The sequence below is a fragment of the Eubalaena glacialis genome, chromosome 17, assembly GCF_028564815.1.
Source record: "Eubalaena glacialis isolate mEubGla1 chromosome 17, mEubGla1.1.hap2.+ XY, whole genome shotgun sequence".
Classification (NCBI taxonomy): Eukaryota; Metazoa; Chordata; class Mammalia; order Artiodactyla; family Balaenidae; genus Eubalaena; species Eubalaena glacialis.
This window is the reverse complement of record NC_083732.1, coordinates 42,926,211-42,943,725: the sequence shown is the minus strand read 5'-3', so window position 1 is coordinate 42,943,725 and position 17,515 is coordinate 42,926,211. Positions and strand designations below refer to the sequence as shown.

Below are 17,515 nucleotides of genomic sequence, written 5' to 3'. Positions count from 1 at the left end.
AGAAATTAGTTAATTAAACAAAACATCATATATTTGAATGGTAGCACTTTTTTGGCTAATATTAAACCAAAGGAACTTCATGATCTGAAAGGAGATGAAATAATTCTGATTTTTTAAAGTGGGTTGTTCCAATAAAGATTCTTTTACCCATTATATCAATTATAAGGAGCCATTTCAGATGTGTTCAATTTGTTATTACTTTGAGTGTACATCACTGATGCCATTAAAAGAGAACAAAGTGGAGAGAAGATTCATTAAAGCAGAGAGGGAAAGGATATAAACAGTAAAAAGGAAAAGTTAGGATGACTAGGCTGATTTCTTTTGCTGTGGTTATATGGCAATATACTTGAGATATCATGATAGACATTTACACTCTAGTGCTAATTTTGCTTTGTTAAGGAGTGAAATAAAAAGCAAATGAAATCATATTGATATTTGTTAAAAATGAAGGGTTACCAAAAAGACCTTAGAGTTTTCTGCAGTGATCAATGTATAATGCTAATGGCCCCATAGAAACCAAGAATGTAATATCTGAGGACTTCATTCTAAGAATATATATCCTAGAGAGTGACATCACCAAAATGGTGACATAGGTTGTTCCTGGCTTTGCTCCCCCTCACAAGAACAACAACTAACAACTATTGAGAACAAGACACCTCTGAGGGAATCCTAGAACAAGGCTGAAGCAACCTCCTGTACCACAGAGACCAAGACAGGCTTCATTAGAAGGTAAAAGAAGTGGCTATACGTTGACAGCATTGCCCCATCACCAGGCCAGCACAGCACCACCTGGACAGATCTTCCCTGAGCCTCTGGTTCCCTCAGTGGGAAAAGAGATCCCAGGAGAGACAACTAGCCCCACCCAGCATTGTGGGTCATTTTGTGAAAGCCCCTACTCTGGTCTTGTACCACAAAGATTGCAGGGAAATCTGTGGGGCTCAACCACAGGGAATCTGACTGTGACAGAGAAGAGGGGAGTGGCTTGCAACAACCAGCACACAGATCTTGGCAGACCAAGCTCATACTGCAGTGCCCAAGTAGTAATCCCAACCAGCAGCTTTGCTCATCTGCAGAACCAAGCTGGGAACTTGGAGGAGAGCAGATCTGCCTGATTCGGATCTTCAAAGGAGGAGTTTTGTTGACCTTAGAGCCCAGTTTGCCCACGCCCAAGCAAGGAGCTGAATCATATTCCCACCCACTGTGGTGAGTGTCTTCCAGGCCGATCTTACCAGAGGAGCTGGCAATAACTCCTGGAAGCAGTGTGGCCCAGCGGGGCTCAAGCCAAGAAGTGGGTGAGCAAATCTGATTACCCACGAAGCAAAACCAGTAGCAGGTATGGAATGCTCCCATGCTATGCACAAGCAGATGGATTAATTCATAGCAAAACTGAGGGTAGGACCTGGCATCTCCCTATCTGAGACCTTATTTGGGAAACTAAGAATAGCCTGGAGCTAAACCTCCCCCTCTTGCCTAGGCAGGGGAGGTGAGACACAGCCCCACCTGCTGTGGAGAGTGTCTTCTGAACCCATCTCACCAGAAGGGCTGGTGACAAATCCTGGAAGCTGTGCATCCCAGTGGCACTTGAGCCAAGAAGCAGGCAGAGCCAATAGTTTGCAGAGTAAAGCCAGCAGACATGTTCGGTCAGGGAACTTGGAGTGTGGGTTGGCTTGAGTTAACAACAAAGAGCTCCACCAGCTTTAGAGCTGCTTGTCCTGCTACACCCAGGCAAGTATTCTAATTCATAACTCTGTTCATTGCCAAGTACAGCCTCCAACGTGTCCAAGCAGGGAACCTAACTAGAGCACACAGGAAGCTACACAGCTCATTCAACACCCCTACATGCAGTGGCACTTGAACAGAGAGCACAGACCATGGCTTCCCCCATCTGCAGAGAAAAACCAGTGGCCTCACCTGACCAGGGAAGTCAGTGCACACTATGGACTGGCTTGGGTCCCCCAAAAATGAGATGTATAGGCTCTGGGTCCTGTACTGCTGCCATGCCAGGGCACAGAAGTCCCATTTACTACTGGATATAGTAACCAGTCCCAATCATCTAGTAAGTCTGACCAGAGAATCCAGGCAACCATGGAGCCCATCCTACAGCCTCACTTGTGTAGGGGACCAAGCCAGTAGTACTATCCAACAGTTCTCAGCCAGTGGCACAACCCCTATCCCTATCCTCAGAGCTGAAACAATTACCCTGCCCCCAATAAAGCATAATAGCAGGCCCCTCCTGCCCAAAAACATTACCAGCAGACATACCCCAAAACCCAAACTGAGCTCACTGCTGAAGAACTGTCTCTGCCAAAGCCAACTTGTAGAGTCTGGAAGGGGAGCCCAATTACTCAAATGCACAAATATCAATGTAAGGAATCAAAGATTATGAAAAATCAGGTAAATATGACATCACCAAAAGAAACTAATAAAACTTCAATAACTGGCCCTAAAAATGAACACCTATGAAATGCCAGAGAAAGAATTCAATAAAATCCTCTTAAGGAAATTCCTCTTAAAGAACTGCAAGAAAAAACAGACAGCTACACAAAATTAGAAAAACAAAGCACATACATAATGAGAAGTTTGACAAGTAAATCACAACCATCAAAAACCAAACCAAAATAAACAAAACTCCTAGAGATGAAAAATACAATAACTGAACTGAAAAATTCAATAAAGAATTTCAAAAGTAGACTCAACCATGCAGAAGAATCAGTGACCTCGAGGGTACAACACTGGAAGCTACCCAGGAAGAGGAGCAAAAATAAAAAAAGAATGAAAAAGTGTGAAGAAAACCTATGGGAATTTGGGAGACACTGAAAAGGAAAAAGTATTCACATAATGGGAATTCCAGAAGAAGAGAAAGAGAAAGAGACAGAATGCCAATTTAAAGGAATAATGTCTGAAAACGTTCTAAATTTTGGGAGAGATATGAACATCCAGATCCATGAGGCCCAAAGGACCTCAAATAGATTGAATCTAAATAGGGCTACTCTGAGACACATTAATTAAATTGTCAAAAGTCAAAGACAAAAGAACTGTAAGGGCAGCAAGAGAAAAGAGAGAAGTCACATACAAGGGAACCCCCATAAGATTATCAGAAGAACTTTTCAGACCAGGAGAGAATGGGATGACATATTAGAAATATTGAAAAAAAAACTGTCGACTAAGAATTCTATACTTGGTGAAGTTTTCTTTCAGAAACAAAGGACGGGTAAAGACTTCACTGAACAAACAAAAGCTGAGGGAGTTTACCACCAGACTTGCCTTACAAGAAATGCTAAAGGCAGTTCTTTGAGTGGAAGTGAAAGAATGTTAATAACATCATAAAAAGGTAGTGTAAATCTCACTGGTAATAAGTATATAGTCATTATTTCTGCAATATGGTAATAGTGATGCATAATTCACTTAACTTTTGTTTAAAACTTATAAAATAAAAGAGCATAGCAAAAATAACCATAACTGTAGTAATCTGTTGTCAGTTACATAATATAAAAACATGTACATTATAACAGCAATAACCTAAAAAGTGAGGTGGAGGTAAAAGTGTAAAGTTTACAAATTCAATTGAAGTTAAGTTGTTATCAGTTTAAAGTAGGGTGTTATATTTTATGTAAGCCTCACGGTAACCACAAGTGAAAATCTTGTAGAAATTACACAAAAGAACATGACAAAGTCAAAGCATACTGATAACATACACACAAAAAAAGACAACAGCATGAGAAACAAGGCACAGTAATCTACAAAACAACCAGAAAACAATTAACAAAATGGCAATAGTAAGTCCTTACCTATCAATAACTACGTTAAACGTAAGTGAATTAAATTCTCCAATGAAAAGAGATAGAATGGACCACGCTGAGCCTAAACCCTGCCTCCCAAAACCCCAAGGCCTTTTCTGGCTGTGTGGATTCTGAGACTAGCCTCCACCCCCACCTAAACCCTGCCCCGCCTAAGCCCCACCCCTGCCTAAGCCCCGCCCCCTTGGTGTTGTTGTTTCATTTATATTTTTATTTTTTCTAATATATTTTTCTATTTTTATTTTATTTTTTTATTCTTTGTTATTGTTCTGATCCTTTTTTTTTTTCTTTTTTTGCTGCACTGCTTGTCTTGCAGGATCTTGGTTCACAGGCCAGGGGTCAGGCCTGAGCTCCTGTGGTAGGACCACCGAGTCCAAACTGCTAAGCTGAAAGAGAACCTCAGACCCCAGGGTATATTAATCTGAGTGAAGTCTCCCAGAGATCCTCATCTTGGCACCAAGACCTAGCTCTACACAACTGCCTGCAAACTCCAGTGTGGAAAGCCTCAGGGAAAGCAACCTGTATGACAGGAACATAGCCCCACCCATCAAAAAAAATGAGATAACAAAAAAATTATGTTACAGATGAAGGAGCAAGGGAAAAACCTAGAAGACCAATGAAGAGGAAATAGACAACCTACTTGAAAAAGAATTCACAGTAATGACAGTAAAGATGATCTAAAATCTCAGAAATATACTGGAGGCACGGATCGAGAAAATACAAGAACTGTTGAACAAAGACATAGAAGAACTAAAGAACAAGCAAACAGTGATGAACAACACAATAACTGAAATGAAAAATACACTAGAAGGAATCAATAGCAGAATAATTGAGGCAAAAGAATGAATAAGTGAGCTGGAAGACAGAATGGTGGAAATAACTGCTGAGGAGCAGAATAAAGAAAAAAGAATGAAGAGAATTGAGGACAGTCTCAGAGACTTCTGGGACATTAAATGCACCAACATTCGAATTATAGGAGTCCTAAAAGAAGAAAGAAAGAGAAAGGATATGAGAAAATATTTGAAGAGATTATAGTAAAAAACTTCCCTAACATGGAAAGGAAATAGCCACCCAAGTGCAGGAAGTGCAGAGAGTCCCAAACAGTATAAACCTTAAGAGAAACATACCAAGACACATATTAATTAAACTAACAAAAATTAAATGCAAAGAAAAAATATTGAAAGCAGCAAGGGAAATGCAACAAATAACGTACAAGGAAATCCCCATAAGGTTATCAACAGATTTTTCAGGAGAAACGTTTCAAGCCAGAAGGGAGTGGCAGGATATATTTAAAGTGATGAAAGGGAAAAACGTACAACAAAAATTACTCTACCCAGTAAGGATCTTATTCAGATTCAAAGGAGAAATCAAAAGCTTTATAGACAAGCAAAAGCTAAGAGAATTCAGCACCACCAAACCAGCTTTACAACAAATGCTAAAGGAACTTCTCTAGGCAGGAAACACAAGAGAAGGAAAAGACATACAAAAACAAATCCAAAACAATTAAGAAATTGGTAATAAGAGCATACATATTGATAATTACCTTAAATGTAAATGGATTAAATGCTCCAACCAAAAGACACAGACTAGCTGAATGGATACAAAAACAAGACCCATGCTGTCTACAAGAGACCCACTTTAGACCTAGGGACACAGACACACTGAAAGTGAGGGGATGGGAAAAGATATTCCATGCAAATGGAAATCAAAAGAAGGCTGGAGTAGCAATACTCATGTCAGATAAAATAGATTTTAAAATAAAGACTGTTACAAGAGATAAGGAAGGACACTAGATAATGATCAAGGGATCAATCCAAGAAGAAGATATAAAAATTATAAACATTTATGCACCTAACATAGGAGCACCTCAATATATAAGGCAAAGGCTAACAGCCATAAAAGGGGAAATCAACAGTAACCCAGAAACAGTGGGGGACTTTAACACCCCACTTACACCAATGGACAGATCTTCCAGACAGAAAATAAGTAAGGAAACACAAAGTTTAAATGACACAGTAGACCAGATAGATTTAATTGATATTTATAGGACATTCCACCTGAAAGTGGCAGAATACACTTTCTTCTCAAGTGCACACTATTCTCCAGGATATATCACATATCAAGCCTTGGAAATTTTAAGAAAATTGAAATCATATCAAGCATCTATTTCAACCACAACGCTATGAGATTAGAAATTAATTACAGGAAAAAAAATTAAAAAACTAAAAAACACAAACACACAGAGGCTAAACAGTGTGCTGCTAAATAACCAAGAGATCACTGAAGAAATCAAAGAGGGAACTAAAAAATAAACAGAAACAAATGACAATGAAAACACAATGACCCAAAAACTATGGAATTCAGCAAAAGCAGTTCTAAAAGGGAAGTTTATAGCAATACAATCCTACCTCAAGAAACAAGAAAAATCTCAAATAAACAATCTAACCTTACACCTAAAGCCACTAGAGAAAGAAGAACAAACAAAACTCAATGTTAGTAGATGGAAAGAAATCATAAAGATCAGAGCAGGAATAAATGAAACAGAAATGAAGAAAACAATAGCAAAGATCAATAAAACTAAAAGTTACTTCTTTGAGAAAACGAAATTGATAAACCTATAGCCAGATTCAATAAGACAAAAAGGGAGAGGACTCAAATCAATAAAATTAGAAATAAAAAAGGAGAAATTACAACAGACACTGCAGAAATACAAAGGATCATAAGAGATTACTACAAGCAACTCTATGACAATAAAATGGACAACCTGGAAGAAATGGACAAATTCTTGGAAAGGTACAACTTTCCAAGCCTGAACAAGGAAGAATTAGAAAATATAAACAAACCAATCACAAGTAATGAAGCTGAAACTGTAATTAAAAACTTTCCAACAAACAAAAGTCCAGGACCAGATGGCTACATAGGCAAATTCTATCAAACACTGAGAGAAGAGCAATCAACTATCATTCTTAAACTCTTCCAAAATAATTGCAGAGGGAGGAGCATGCCCAAACTTGTTCTATGAGGCCACCATCACCCTGATACCAAAACCAGACAAAGAGATCACAGAAAACAAAATTACAGACCAATATCACTGATGAACATAGACACAAAAATCCTGAACAAAATACTAGCAAACAGAATCCAACAACATATTAAAAGGATCATACACCATGATCAAGTGGGATTTATCCCAGGAATGCAAGGATTCTTCAATGTATGCAAATCAATGTGCTACACCATATTAACAAATTAAAGAATGAAAACCATATGATCATCTCAATAGATGCAGAAAAAGCTTTTGAAAAAATTCAACACTCTTTTATGATAAAAACTCTCCAGAAAGTGGGCATAGAAGGAACCTACCTCAACATAATAAAGGCCATATATGACAAACCAACAGCCAACATTGTTCTCAATGGTGAAAATCTGAAACCATTTCCTCTAAGAACAGGAACAAGACAAGGATGTCCACTCTCACCACTCTTATTCAACATAGTTTTGGAAGTCCTAGCATGGCAATCAGAGAAGAAAAAGAAATAAAAGTAATATGAATTGGAAAAGAAGAAGTAAAACTGTCACTGTTTGCAGATAACATGATACTCTACATAGAAAATCTTAAAGATGCCACGAGAAAACTACTAGAGCTAATCAATGAATTTGGTAAAGTGCAGGATACAAAATTGATGCACAGAAATCTCTTGCATTCCCATACACTAACAATGAAAAATCAGAAACAGAAATTAAGGAAACACTCCCACTTACCATCGCAACAAAAAGGATAAAACACCTAGGAATAAACCTACCTGAGGAGGCAAAAGACCTGTTGTCAGAAAACTATGAAACACTGTTGCAAGAAATCAAAAAGGACACAAACAGATGGAGAAATATACCATGTTCTTGGATTGGAAGGATCAATATTGTGAAAGTAACTGTACTACCCAAAGCAATGTACAGATTCAATGCAATCCCTATCAAATTGCCAATGGCATTCTTCACAAAATTAGAACATAAAATTTTACAATCTGTATGGAAACACAAAAGACCCCAAATAGCCAAACCATCTTGAGAATGAAAAACGGAGCTGGAGGAATCAGCTCCCTGACTTCAGACTATACTACAAAGCTACAGTAATCAAGACAGTATGGTGCTGGCACAAAAAGAGAAATATAGATGAATGGTACAGGATAGAAAGCCCAGAGATAAACCAACGCACCTATGGTCACCTAATCTGTGACAAAGGAGGCAAGAATATACAATGGAGAAAAGAAAGTCTCTTCAATAAGTGGGGGTGGGAAAACTGGACAGCTACATGTAAAAGAATGAAGTTAGACCACTCCCTAACACCATACACAAAAATAAACTCAAAATCGATTAAAGACCTAAATATAAGACCAGACACTATAAAACTCTTAGAGGAAAACATAGGAAAAACACTCTCTGACATAAACCACAGCAAGATCTTTTTTGACCCACCTCCTAGAGTAATGAAAATAAAAACAAAAATAAACAAATGGGACCTAACTGAACTTAAAAACTTTTGCACAGCAAAGACAATAAACAAGACAAAAAGACAAACCTCAGAATGGGAGAAAATATTTGTAAATGAAACAACAGACAAAGGATTAATCTCCAAAATATACAAACAGTTCATGGAGCTCAATATAAAAAACAAACAAACAACCCAATCAAAAAATGGGCAGAAGACCTAAATAGACATTTCTCCAGAGAAGACATACAGATGGCCAAGAGGCACATTAAAAGATTCTCAACCTCACTAATTATTAGAGAACTGCAAATCAGTATTACAGTGAGGTATCACTTCTCACTGGTTAGAATGGCCATCATCAATAAATCTACAAACAATAAATGATGGAGATAGTGTGGAGAAAAGGGAACCCTCTTGCACTGTTGGTGGGAATGTAAATGGATGCAGCCACTTTGGAGAACAGATGAATTGATAAAGAAGATGTGGTACATATATACAATGGCATATTACTCAGCTATAAAAAGGAATGAAATTGGGTCATTTGTAGAGATGTGGATGGACCTAGAGTCTGTCATAAAGGGTGAAGTAAGTCAGAAAGGGAAAAACAAATATCGTATATTAATGCATATATGTGGAATCTAGAAAAATGATACAGATGAACTGGTTTGTAAGACAGAAATAGAGACACAGATGTAGAGAACATATATATGACACCAAGGCAGGAAAGGGGAGGGTGGGATGAATTAGGAGATTAGGATTGACTAATATATTCTACCATGTGTAAAATACATAGCTAGTGGGAACCTGCTTTATAGCACAGGGAGCTCAGCTCGGTGCTCTATGATGACATAGATGGGTGGGATGGGGCGGTGAGAGGCAGGTCCATGGGGGAGGTGATATGTGTATACATATAGCTGATTCACTTCATTGTACAGCAGAAACTAACACAACATTGTAAACCAATTATAATCTGATAAAAAAGAAAAGACATCGAATGGCTGAATGGATTAAAAAAAAACAAGATCTAATAATATGCTGCCTACAGGAGTCTTACTTTAGCCTTAAAAGCACATATAGACTGAGAGTTAAGGGATGGAAAGAGACATTTCAAGCAAATAATAACAACAACAAAAAGCAGAGGTAGCTATACTTAGACAAAATTGACTTTAAACGAAAAATAGTGAATAAAGACAAAGGATGTTATTATATAATGATAAAAAGATCAATACATCAAGAAGATATAACAACTGTAAATATTTATGCACCCAACATTGGAGTACCTAAATATATAAAGCCAACTAACAGAGCTAAAAGGAGAAATAGACAGTAATACAATACTAGTTGGGGGCTTTATTACCCTACTTTTATTTTAATTATTTATTTATTGTATTGGAGTATAATTGCGTTACAATGTTACATTAGTTTCTACTGATTCACAACGAGGTGAATCAACTATATGTATACATACATGTCCTCCCTCTTGGACCTCCCTCCCACTCCCCCACCCCCAATCCAACCCATCTAGGTCACCACAGAGCAAAGAGCTGAGCTCCCTGTGCTATACAGCTGGTTCCCACTAGCTACTTATTTTACACATGGTAGTGTATATATGTCAATCCTAATCTCCCAATTCATCCCACCCTCCCCTTCCCCCACCCCATGTCCACACGTCTGTTCTCTATGTCTGTGTCTCTATTTCTGCCCTGCAAATAGGTTCATCTGTATCATTTTTCTAGATTCCACATATATGCGTTTATATACAGTATTTGGTTTTCTCTTTCTGACTCGTTTCACTCGTATGACAGACTCTAGTTCCATCCACATCTCTACAAATGACCCAATTTTGTTCCTTTTTTATGGCTGAGTAATATTCCATTGTATATATGTACCACATCTTCTTTATCCATTCATCTGTCGATGGACGTTTCATCCAGACAGAGAATCAGTAAGAAAACAACAGATTCGAACAACATTAAAGACTAAATGATCCTAATATTCATATATAGAACATTCTAACTCTCAATAGCAGAATATATATTCTTCTCAGGTGTACAACAAAATTCTAGAACGGACCATACGTTAGGCCACGAATCAAGTCTTAGCAATTAAAGAAGACTAAAATCATACCAAGTATCTTCTGTGACCACAATGGCATGAAAGTAGGAATCAATAATAAGAAGAAAACTGAAAAATTCATGAAAACAAGGAAATTAAACAACACTGTCCTAAACAACCAATGGATCAAAGAAGAAGTTAAAGAGGAAATAAAATTTTTGAGACAAACAAAAGTGAAAACACAACACACCAGAACCTGTGGGATGCAGCAAAAGCAGTTCTAAGAGGGAGGTTCATAGCAATAAATACCTACTTAAGAAGTAAGAAAGATATCAAATAAACAACCTAATTTACAGCTTCAAAAACTAGAAAAAGAAGAACAGAGCACAAAGTTAACAGAAGAAAGAAAATAATAAAGATTAGAACAGAAATAAATGAAATAGAGAACAGAAAAAAATTGGAAAGATTATCCAAACTAAGAGTTGGTTCTTTGAAAAGATAAGAAAAATTGACCAACCTTAGCTAGACTAACCAAGGAAAAAAGAGAAAGGACACAAATCAACAAAATTATAATTGAAAAAGCAGACATTATAACTGATACCACAGAATTCAAAGGATCATAACAGCCAACTATATGCTAACAAACTGGACAACCTAGAATAAATGGAAAAATTCTTAGAAACATATCATTTACCAAGACTGAATTAGGAAGAAATATAAAATCTGAATAGACAATTTACTAGTAAAGGGAATGAATCAGTAATCAAAAACCTCCCAACAAACAAAAGTCCAGGACCAGATGGCTTCACTAGTGAATTTTACCAAACATTTAAAGAAGAATTAACACCAATCCTTCTCAAATTTTTCCAGAAATAGAAGAGGAGAGAGTACTCCCAAATTCGTTTTATGAGGCCAGCATTATCGTGAGACTAAAACCAGAAAAGGACACTAGTAGAAATGAGAGCTATAAGTCAATACCCCTGATAATTATAGATGCAAAAATTTCAATAAAATACTAACAAACCAAATTCAGCAGCACATTAAAAGAATCATTTATCATGATCAAGTGGGATTTATCCCTGGAATGCAAGGATGGTTCAACATATGCAAATAAATCTGTGTGATACATCACCTTAACAGAAAGAAAAAAATCATATAATCATCTCAATAGACACAGAAAAATCATTTGATAACATTTAACATAAATTCATAATAAAAACCCTTAACAAAAAGTCATAAAAGGAACATATCTCAACATAATAAAAGTCATATATGACAAGCCCACAGCTTCCTCAACATCATACTAATGGTGAAAGGTTGAAAGCTTTTCCTCTAAGGATCAGGAATAAGACAAGGGTGTCTATTCTCACCACTCCTGTTCAAAATAGTACTAGAAATCCTACCTAGAGAAATCAGGCAAGAAAGAGAAATAAAAGTAAATGAAGAAGTAAAACCATCTCTATATGCAGATGGCTTGGTTTTATATACAAAAATCGTAAAGATGAAACAAAAAAAACCTGTCAGATCTAATCAAGGAATTCAGTAAAGTTTCAAGATATGAAATTAACATACAAAAATCAGTAGCATTTCTATATGCTAACAATGAATTTTCTGAAAAAAATAAAGAAATCAATCCCATTTACAATAGCATAAAAAAATAAAATACTTAGGAATAAATTTAACTAAGCAAGTGAAATTTCTCTACTCTGAAGACTGAAAGACATTGATGAAAGAAATCAAAGAAAATACAAACATACAAATAAGTAGAAGGGTATTCTGTATTCATGAATTGGAAGAATTAATATTGTTAAAACGTCAATACTACCAAAAGTCATTTATAGATTCAATAAAATCCCTATCCAGATTCCAATGGCATCTTTTACAGAAGTAGAAAAAACACTCCTAAAAGTTATATGAACCACAAAAAACCCTGAATAGCCAAAGAAATGCTTAGAAAGAAGAAAAGAGCAGGAGGGATCACACTTCCTGATTTCAAGTTATACTATAAAGCTAAAGCCATCAAACAGTATGCTACTAGCATAATAACACACAAAAGAACGATGGAATAGAATTGAGAGCCCAGAAATAAAACCAAGCATATACAATCCACTAATATTTAATAGGGAAGAATACTCAGTGGAGAAAAGAAAGTCTTTTTAATAAATGATTCTGGGATAATTGGATATTCACATGTAAAAGAATGAAATTGGACACATATCTTACACCACTCACAAAATTAACTCAAAATGGACTAAGGACTTAAATGTAAGACCTGAAACCATGAAACTCCTAGAAGAAAACATAGTAATAAAGCTCCCAGACATGATTCTTGGTAATGATTTTTGGATATGTCACCTAAAGCACAAACAAATAAATAAAAAATAAACAAGTGGGATTACATCTAACTAAAAAGCTTCTGCACAGTAAACAACAACTACAAGGAAAAAAACCATCAATAAAGTAAAAAGACAAAATTTGGAATGGGAACAAAATATTTGAAAACCATATATCTATCTGATAAGGGTTAATGTTCAAAATACATAAAGAACTCATATAACTCAATAGCAAAAAAAAAAAAAAAAAAAAAAAAAAAAAAATAGGCAAAGGACCTGAATAGACATTTCTCCAAAGAAGATATATGAAAGGTCAACATGTACATGAAAAGATGATCAACATCATTACTCATTAGGGAAAAGCAAATTAAAACCACCCTGAGATATCACTCATGTCTATTAGAATGACCATCACAAAAAAGACAAGAGATAACATGATGGCAAGAATGTGGCAAAAGGGAATGCTTGTGCACTGTTGGTAGATTGTAAATTGGTGCATCCACTATGGAAAGCAGTATGGCTTTCTCAGGTTCCTCAAAAAATTAAATACTGAACTACCATATGATCTAGCAATTCCATTTCTGGAAGTATATTCAAAGGTAATGAAAACACTAAGTTGAAAAGATATCTGCACCCCTATGTTCATACCAGCATTATTTATAGAGGCCAAGACATGGAAACAACTTAAGTGTCCATCGATGGGTGAATGGATAAAGAACTTATGAGATATATATATATATATATATATATATATATATATACATATACATATATAATGGAATATTATTCAGCCACAAAAAACAAGGAAATCCTACCATTTGTGACAACAGGAATGAGCCTTGAAAATATTATGCTAACAGAAATAAGACAGAGAAAGACAAATACTGTACTGTATGATTTAATTTATATGTGGAATCTAAAAAAATAAAAACAAAAACCCCAAACTCATAGAAAAAGAGATCAGATTTTTGGTTACCAGAGGTAGAGAGTGGGAGGAGGGGAATAGGATGAAGATGGTCAAAAGGTACAAACTTCCAGTTATAAGATAAATAAGTATTAACGATGTAATGTTACAACATGATAATAGTTAACACTGCTGTATGGCATGTAGGAAAGTTAAGAGAGTAAATCCTAAGAAGATAAACATTTTTCCCTTCTTTTTTTCTTCCTTTCCTTTTTATTGTATCTGTACGAGAAGATGGATGTTAACGAACGTATTGTGGTAATTATTTCACCTTATATGTAAGTAAAGCCATCATGCTGTATGCTTTAAATTTAAATAGTGATGTATGTCAATTATTTCTCAAAACTGGAAAACAAGTGAGCATTATGCACAATAATTCCTTCAAATAGATAAGAAATAAATAGAAAGTTATAGAAATCCAGACTGCCTGAAATAGTATAAGCCTGTTAATAACAGAGCTACATAGCTCTAGCTATGCTGTTCTCTCTTTTTTTTTTTTTAAACATCTTTTTTGGAGTATAATTGCTTTACACTGGTGTGTTAGTTTCTGCTTTATAACAAAGTGAATCAGTTATACATATACATATGTTCCCATATCTCTTCCCTCTTGCGTCTCCCTCCCTCCCACCCTCCCTATCCCACCCCTCTAGGTGGTCACAAAGCACCGAGCTGATCTCCCTGTGCTATGCGGCTGCTTCCCACCAGCTATCTATTTTACATTTGGTAGTGTATATATGTCCATGCCACTCTCTCACCCTGTCACATCTTACCCCTCCCCCTCCCCATATCCTCAAGTCCATTCTCTAGTAGGTCTGTGTCTTTATTGCTGTTCTCTTGTGGGTGAACTTTATGCAAGTTATTTAACTTCTCTGCAATTCACTTTTACTATTTCCACTGCCTTAAATTCTCTATCCCTAGGTTTTCCTCTAGTTGGCTCTTTCTTATTTTTCTAACTTCAACTCAAATATCACATCCTTAAAGTGGCCTTCTCAGATTACTCACCTTAAGTATCCAACCTTCCATCTTCATCACATTGTCCTACATTTTCTTCATAGTACTTTACACTATCTGAAATTACTTCATTTCATGAATTTGTTTACTTGGGGTTTGTCTGTCTCTCCAGAGACCAAGGACCTTACCTGTTTTGAGCACTGCTATATTCTCACTGTCAGAGTAGTACCTTGCATAAAGTGGGTACTCAATAAATGTTAGTTAAATAAACAAGTGGCTGAATGAATGCCCATTTAAATCCTAGCTCTTCTGTAAAGACAAACTTATATAACACATATAGATGTGAACTGAATCTTTAAAAGTACTCTGCATATAGAAACTGTAACAATAGTGATCTCTTTGACTGCTGTTTCCCTAATAACAACTCAGGCACACTTTTCAGTTCTACTTTTTTAACCTAAGGTAAAACAACTTAAAACAAGTTGTATGAGTGTGACATTCTTAATTATATCCCTTTTAATATGGATATCCTGTGATTTGATAGTATACTTAAGACTTCATGAAGATTAAAGGGACTTTGTTGTTGTTTTGTTTAAGCATTGAACACTGGTTTCTGCAGAGTTCAAGCAAAACATGAGATATAATCTCAATATATCCCATAAATACTCAGAGAGGCTGAAGTGGAAAAAATGAATGTCTGAAGAAACTTGTAGAAATTTCAAAGGTTATTGTTCCCCCATATAAATGGTATTGGGCTTGGTTTACAGTGCAGGAAAGATTTATCATAGATACTTAGTGGTGAGAAAAGACAGTATGGCTTCCACTGTAACTACATTCCCTTTTAATGTGGAGATCAAACCTAGTGCTAACAACTAGACAAGACAGCCAGCAGTAAAATATAATATGCACTTAGCTTCTGTTTGGCAATTGGATAGTTTTTCCTCTAAAAACCTAATTCAGCACAGTACAGAACAAGTTGTAGAAAAAAACCCAACTTGCACTGCTTCTCCTTTCATTAAGACAGATCGTGCTGAGCCCCACACAGCTGGATCCCCATGTTGAAGACCATCACATTGTACTTTCAGCAAACCTCTCAGCCACTGTTCTCATAATGAAACGCTTTCATAGGAATGAAGGGAGAAAAAAGCCTAGGAAAGAAGGAGACATGACAATACTTTGATTTTAAGTTGGAAAAAGAGCCATGACCTGAGTTTGAGCTACCCCTTTAAAAAGAATGACATACATTTATGACACCAGAAGAAAGACAGCTTTGCCAAGGACTTCCAAACCATTTACAAAAGAGGTATTTGTATTCTTTAAATGAATCCAAACTTATTTAACAGCTGAATCCTTATGTTTTAACAAGGTTTGGTTTTTAAATAGGGTCCTGCATTTCCAAGACTTCCACCATTGGAAAACTAATTTTTATGGCCACTATTTTTATTATCAATCATTTTAGTCTCAATTCACACATCAGCTAATGAAATTAGAAAGGAGGAAAGTTGACTTGCAGCAAACTCTTAGTTTATGTTATTTGTCCCCATAAGTGGTCAATTTAAATTTAGTGAACAATGATGTGGTAGCAGAGGGACTGGAACTCTCCAAAGTTGTTTCCTCTAGACGTGGTTCTTCTTTGTACAGAATCTCCTTTTCAGAGACCTTACGCATCCTTAGGACTTGATGTCTCACCTCTGGGAGATGGCTCTCAAGATCTCAATCTGTTGTCCTGTCTTCTTAAATACTAATCTGACTGGGTATTTCTACTTAGATGTCCTATTATATCTTGAAATTTAATAAACATGTTCACCTCCTCACCTCACCTCACCAATTATCTCTCACTGTCTCTCCCTTGTCTGTTAGTGGTATAATTGTCTCAGACACTTGGGCTCAAATCCTCAGACTCCTATTTGAAACTACCCTGTCTTTTACTCATCATACCCATTCAACAGTCCTGTTAATTTCACCTCAAGTCTTTCAAATCTACCATTTTCTTTTTTAGTCACTTAGTCCAGGCCCATCTTTTACTATACTTGATCCCAGTGGGCTCAGGTTTACAGCCTGCCCTTTAATGTCACTGTTATAGCTGGCTTTGGTGGCTCTGACTTTGAATCTTCTTGTTTGAATCCATTTCATATTCTTGCTGTCCAATTTTCTATCTAAAGGATCTTTTTTTATGTCACTTATCTATTGAAAAATAATAAATGCCTCCTGTTGTCTCCAAGATCAAGTCCAAATTCCTTAGTCTGTTATTTAAGGCCATCCATAATTCAGCCCCATCCATTCATATAATCTTATTTGTCACTATGTCCCTAAATGGAAGACTCTAACCAGGTTGGTCTACTTAATTTTGCTCATGCCATCACCTTACCTGAATGCCCTCTCCAACTGCTCTCTGCTTACTAAAAATTTATTTTCCTATAGCAAATACTTATTAGTTTGTTAGCTGACTAACATTTATTCTGATTTTAATGACAATACAATTTCCTTCAGTGAATGATCTCATCTCATTTTAATACTTGACTGTTAACCAAGGTTTTCTCTCCTTCCTTATCTAAGAGACCAGCATGCAACCATAACAAGACAAACCAGACCCTCCCTCCTGGAAAGTGGAATCTTGAGCAGAATGCCCATAGACTAGAAATTGTTGAAACTCATTTATTCCAGTGGAGACAACCTGAAAGACTGGTGAGTATTTCTTGCTTACCTTCATCTCTAGACTTATCTTGTCTACTGACTTCCTAAGTCTAGATTCTAGACTGTCTGTTGATTCTGTGAACACTCCCATTTCCTTCTAGAGATTTCTTTTTTTATTAAAGAGGTAATTTCTGTTACTTGCACTCAAAATTCCTAATTGTCATCATTTTTAAAGTCCCCTTAAGCCCTTCCTGCCACAAGAGGTCTTTCCCAGCTTGCAGTGATCATTCCTTCA

General features: G+C 36.2%; 1 protein-coding gene across 1 annotated transcript in view; it reads right to left on the bottom strand.

Annotated features, from left to right (window-relative positions):
* The window catches only part of NECAB1 (N-terminal EF-hand calcium binding protein 1), a 292,395-nt gene that overhangs the window by 47,928 nt on the left and 226,952 nt on the right, over positions 1-17,515 (bottom strand). The window lies entirely within an intron of this gene.